Source organism: Miniopterus natalensis, chromosome 12, assembly GCF_054644295.1.
Source record: "Miniopterus natalensis isolate mMinNat1 chromosome 12, mMinNat1.hap1, whole genome shotgun sequence".
NCBI lineage: Eukaryota > Metazoa > Chordata > Mammalia > Chiroptera > Miniopteridae > Miniopterus > Miniopterus natalensis.
In genome coordinates, this window is record NC_142092.1 from 50,215,544 (window position 1) to 50,221,896 (window position 6,353).

Sequence of the window (6,353 nt, forward strand, 5' to 3'; positions counted from 1 at the left end):
GCCAGCCTGCGCTCCATTTCCAGCTCTGCCTCTCGCCAGCTGGGCAGGCAAGTGACTCAGCTTCTGAAGCCTCTGTTTTCTCATCTGTAAAATGGGGACAATGAAGGCATCCTTCTCATGGACTTGTCATGAGGGTTAAATTAGATGATACATTTAGATACCTTGATCAACAATAATAATTACGACCACTATTATCTTCCAGGCATCTCGGGCTGTCCTGGCTTCTCACCCAGCCTTGTATTTATTTATTCAATATTTACTGAGCACCACTGTGACTAGATCCTGTGCCAGGCACTGAGTAAGCCCAAGCCCAGCCTTTCAGGAGCTGTGAGTGAAGCCACTGGGGAAGTCTGGGCCACTGAGACCCAGGGTGCTTTAGGTAATAATGGAGGCTTGTACTTGACAGTCAGGGAGGGCTTACCAGAGGAAGTGACACGTGAGCTGTGACTTGAAGGGCGAGGAGTTAGCCATGTTGGCAGGACAAGAGAGAGCTGGTGGGAGGTGTCACAGGCAGATGGAACAACTTGAGCAAAGGCCGCGAGATAGAAGAAAATATGGAAAGTTTGGGGAACTACATGCAATTTGGTAAGATTAATAGGAGATGTTAAAACAAAAACATATACACACACACACATATAAACATAAACTGGGCGATGTGAGTAAAGAGAATACCAGCCAGAGGTGAGCAGGGCCAGATCAGGAATGGTTTGTAAGAGGGTCCAGGCCTCGTGAGTGGCCAAATGCATAATGCTGTGTGGCCTTCCTTCAGCCTTGCTGCCGCTCAGGTCAAATCCTTGCCCCAATCTCACTGATGCCACTGGACCCGCCCATCTATGCTCCCCATGTAGCAGAGGGATCCTCTGGATACCAACCCTGGTTGTACCCCTTACCACCCCAGCCCCCACCTTACAGCACCCTTCATTGCTCCCCATTCATTGCTGCCCTACAGGTTCAAGGTCAAACTCGGTCTGTCATTCAAGGCCTTCTGGTTGTGTCCCCCCCAGATTCCAAGATTCACTTTTCCTTGCTCACCTTCTGAAGGGTACCTTCCAGATAAAGAACACCATCCAGCTTCCCTTGAGTCTGCTCTTGCATTCCCAGTCCTCTGGGGCCTTTGCCCTTGCCTTTCCCTCTGCTTGGCTTGCCCTTCCCAGCCACCTATTGCCTGTACCCGTGTCCGCAAGTCCACATCCTCCCATTCCCCAGCTCCCAGCCCCCAGAGTCTTCCTTGATGCCCCGAGTACCAGAGACCTTGCTCTCCTGCGCTCCCCTTTACTCCCCACAGCTGTCTCTCCTCTGCCCTTAGGTCCCTGACACTGTCTGCCCTGATTGGGAGTGTGGTGTCAGGTCTCATGCTCTCTACCAGGCTAAGGGTTCCTCAACAAAAAGCCCAGCACAGTGCATTGCCTACCGCAGGCCTCAGGACCTTCCCAGGGGAAGACAAGTTTGGCTGGATACCCAAGGGGTCAGGACAAAGAAGGCATTTGCTCAGCCTGAGCAGCTGACCCTTAAAGCTCTTCTTGTGTGCTCAGTTCAAAGGCACACGATTAGACTGTTGATCTCAGGAGGTCATGGTGATCAAGGGCCGGACCCGGGATCCAAGCCCTTCCAGGTAGCCCATCTGCCTCACAGGGGCAGGTCTGTCCTGTGAAACTCAGACATTTCCACTCTCCTTTCGGGAACTTTGCCCAAAATCCTGGCTGCATTTGCCAGAACTACAAGCAGCAGCACAGAATGCAAGGTCTGACTAATTAATGCCCATCTGATCTCAGAAAGGATGAAGGAAGCCTTACAGAAATAGAGAGAGCACAAGATAGAAGGAAATGGAAAAGCTATGGTGAGGAAATGGGGAGACAGGGAAAACGCAGGAACAAAAAGAGATCATCTGAAATGCAGGGGGAGGTAAGGTCCTGAATGTGTGCTGCCAGGTCCTCCACACAGGCGGTGGACCTCAGATTTGTGTCGGAGCTTCCTAGCAGTCAATTCGATAAGGGAAGCAGAATCAGAATGGGATTTAGTCAGTGTCTGTAAGATAAAAACCACCACCCACTAAAGAGCAGCACAGCTTTTTTCTGCGCTGGGTCCTGGGAGAAATGGGCCCTGGGAGTCCTCTTAGAAAGGAACAGCAGGGACAAAGGCCTTCCCAGGGCCTTGTCAATTAGATGGCAGCTGAGAAGCTGCCTTAGGCCTGGGATGGGGGTGAGAAAGTAGGGAGAAGTCAGCAGGCTCTGCTCCAGGTCCCCCACCCCACCTCTCTCTGAGCAGCAGTAGGGGGTGGGGAGGACCTCCCCATGGCCAATAGCGATGTTCACCAGACAGCCCATCACTCACCACACATCTCAGCCTCCTTGCAGTTAAGCAGCCCTCATCTAGCCATGGGCAGAAGAGACATGTGCCACTTCCAGGCAGAAGCACAGAAGACCTGCCTGTGACCATCCAGAACTCTTGTCCTTAGCACAAGAGACGAGGCCACATGTTCTAGACGGTACAGTTTCCATCATCCTGGGTCCCCCAAGGAACTGTATGGAACCCAGCATCCCCCCACCTGACTCATGTTGGACATATAGCACGACAGAGAAATAAACTGACAGAGCGGACCACTGAGATAGTGGGGTTATCAGAGCACAGCCTATCCATCCTGACTCTCACACTGCCCCATGCAGGCCCAGCCAGTGGCAGTGGACCACGTTAAAGAACCTGGACTGAGGGCAATGGGGAGCTATTGCAGGGTTTAACTCAGGAGAGTGAGAAGACCAGATTTCACTTTCAGGTGGATTCCTCTGATGACTGAAAGGAGGAAAGCACAGACCAGCTGAGAGGTGATGGTCACCTGGGCTGAAATAGGGCAGAGGGGATGGAGAGGAGAGGCCACGTTAGTGAAATACTGAGGAGGGGGGGCAACCAGCCTTGGCGGAGTGCCCGTAGTGGGCTGTGGGGTAAGGAGGGTGGGTCATGGCTGCTGAAATCAACATGATCTGCTGATCATCAGCAGTCCCAGCTCCTCCAGCCACTCCCAGTGCTCTCCCTCCACAGACTGGGGCTTGGCCCCACACCTGAGGGACGGCTCTCTGCCCAGGGTCAGAGTCAGGGTCAGGGGGCCTGAAGAGGCCTGGGAAACAACTCTACCTGAGCTCAGTCACCTCTGTGGAAGTAATGACTGGCCTTGGAGCAGCCTGAACGTCAGTGACCTTCTGCCTCCCTGACCCCAGATTCCTTTCCCTACCCCACCCATCCCACCACCTTATCTTTACTGCCAAGGTTCTTCCAGACCTATTGCCACAGAGGGAAACTTATAGAAGAGGGGGGTGGAGCAGCACCAAGCCAGGCGGGCTGCCTCTCCCTGTGCCCACGATATGGGAGTGTGCAGGTGAAATCTGTGTGACTGTGTGTGACTGTGTGTGCAAGTCTGTGCATGACCACTGCATCTACCAGGTGCAGTACCCATGTATTCACTCCTATATGCGTGTGTGCATCTGTTTGGATGTTTAATTGCATCTGTACAAGCATGTGTGTCTGTGCATGCATGTGTATGTTTAAGGACTCAGCAATTCAGAGAAGAGTTTTATTTTCCCCACAAGCAGGTACTTGCTGGAAACGCAGACCGTAGTGGGCCCTCAGTACTTCAAGGCCTCGCCCAAGGGCTGGCCCAGAATGCCTGATCCGGGCCAGGTTTATCCCATGCCACCGGTCCTATCTTGCCCGGTCCCATCTGGATGGGTCCACATCAATGCCACAGCAGGCCTTCTAAGGCTTGGCACAAAGCAGGGGTGGCATAAATTCTGTCCCATGCATGCTTAGTGGCCCTGATGCCAAAGGATTAGGCTCTGTAGGCTGTGAATCCCCCCCCCCCCCGCCCCCCGCAGAGGATTTAGTCATCTCTGGGTTAACATCCCATTCAGTTGGTTTCTTAATGCCTGACAGTGGAATAACTGGCTGCCTGTCCCATCCCTTACAACTCTCCTGGGGACTGGTGTCTCTATTTGATGCAGGGGAAGAGACTTGACCACGATCATATCAGTAAGAACAATACAGGTGGGAAGCAGAAGCCAATTCCTCTCCAGAGGCCTCTCTTCCCGCCACATGCTCCTCTCTGACAGGTGAGAGAGACAGAGACAGAGAGACAGACACAGAGAATTTCCTGCCTGCCCTCAAAGGCCTGTATTCCCAGCCCAGCCCTTAATTATAACAGGACAAGGGTTAGCTGCAGGGTGGCTCAAATGAAACCCAAACTGGGTATGGTACAAACCAGCATAATAGATTATTCATTAATTGCACTGTTCCTGGCCTCAGGGAAAGAATGAAATTACCTGATTTGGTCTTGGAGACTCCAGGATGGGTAGATGTCTGGTGCTGCCGGCTACCATTGTCCCTTTGAAAGTTTGTGGTTCCACATCTAATATTTGGAGTTTTAGTTTATTTTTTCTCTTAAAGCCTGACCTTGTGGTCAGTGAGCTAGCCCCATAAGTGCCTTGTGAGTCCAAACCACCACGCTTATGTCATATGCAGTTAACAGGGGGAGATTAGAACCACAAGTTTCCTAGTTTTAAAAAATAAAAAAATATTTCTGTAAGAGTACAGAACACTCTATTTGAAGGTGATCTACAAAGTTCAATAATTAACACAATAAACACCTAGTTATGGGCAGGTCCCTCACCTTGATTCCAATCCTTGACCGACTATCATCCATCATAGAATTTATGCTGATCCTAGCCTTGGCACCAAATTTGCCTAGGAAAGCTCCTCTCCAATTTATCCTGAACCCTTATCAGGGCCTCTGATCCTCCCAAGAGGGGGCGGGATTCTGGATCAGGAAACCAAGGCCCAGGAGTGAGGCCAAGGCTCCCCTGCCGTCAACGAAAGGCTCAGCTTGACCCACGGAGCCCTTCCTTCTCTCAAGGCAGAAAGAAGAAACCCTGTGAGACTTGTCCAGTCGTTTCTGAGGCCAGGCCCTGGTAGCTGCCACTTCTTGGCACAAGGTGCCTTTACTGCTTTCCTTCCCCAGGCCAGCAGAAGGGTCTGAGTAATGAGGGTCTCATCCCTCAGGCATAGTTTTTGTCCCTCCTTCAAAGCAAGCAGAGGCCTTGTCCTGTCCGTGGAGGGAGGTGGCCCACTTTCCTGGTTTGCCCGGGATGGGGACGGGGGATTCCAGGATGGGGGACTTTCAGTGCTAAAGTCAGGAAAGTCCCAGACAAACCGGGACAAGTTGCTCCCCCTCCCCCCTACCACAGAGGCGTCCAGAAAACCTTTACGATTCACATGCAATGAGTCTCCTTCAGTGACCAGTAACCCTGGCTCTGACAACCTGCCCATGAAGGAGACTTTACAACTGACTTCTGAAAGATCCCAACACTCTGACCAGAGAACAGACCATTTCAAAGCAGGAAAGCCCAAGAAGGTTTGTAAAGAGAGGTGAATATGACTTAATTCAATCACCAACCTTCACCCACCATTAGCTTCAAGCTTATTCTGTGCTAGGCCCTGCGGTGGGGGCAGGGGCAGGCCAGGGGACCAGAGACAAATGATTTAGTCACTGCTTTCCACACGTTTACGCTTCTCAGGGAAATGACCAAGAGCAGGAAAAGACGAGAGGCCATGACCCTGCAGAGGTTTGCAACTGTGAGTGCACATTAGACTCGTTTACGTCACATCACTGGGTGGGGGACCCAGGCACCAGCTTTGTCCAACACGGAGCCTCCCGCCACACACGGTTTCTAAATTCAAGTTAAAATGCAGTGGAATGTAAAATCAGCTCTTCAGCCGCACTGGCAACATTTCAAGTGCTCCGTAGCCACGTGGCTATTTGGGTATCTGGCTGAATGGTGTGATTACAGAACATGCCCATCACACCTGTGTGACTGTGGGCAAGTTACTTGATGTGTCTGTTTCCTCACCAGTAAAATTAGGCACTGTAACAAAACAAAAAAATAGCTAACACTTACCTTGCTTACTATGTGTGAAGTATGTTCCATGTACTAACTCAACCCTTACAGCAATTCCATAAATACTATCACCTCATTTTTACAAATATATGGAAACTGGGGCACAGAGAGGTTAAGTAACTTCCCCCAAATCACACAGCTAATGGGCAGCTGAGCTGGAATTCAAAGCCAATCTATTTAGTTCCAGGTCTACACTTTCTCACAGGGCTCTCCTGACGATTAAATGAGACAATCCACACAGCACAAGGAGCAATGCTGGGTGAATGCTTAGCGTTCAACAAATGTTTGCTGTCAAGACTGTTGTGGTCCCAGTGTTTACAGGATGCTAAGATTTGACTTACTGCATGACAGGTATGTGCCGAGAGCCCAACATTTAGGGGATCTGAGTAAAAATTCCAAACCAGAAAGTGCAAA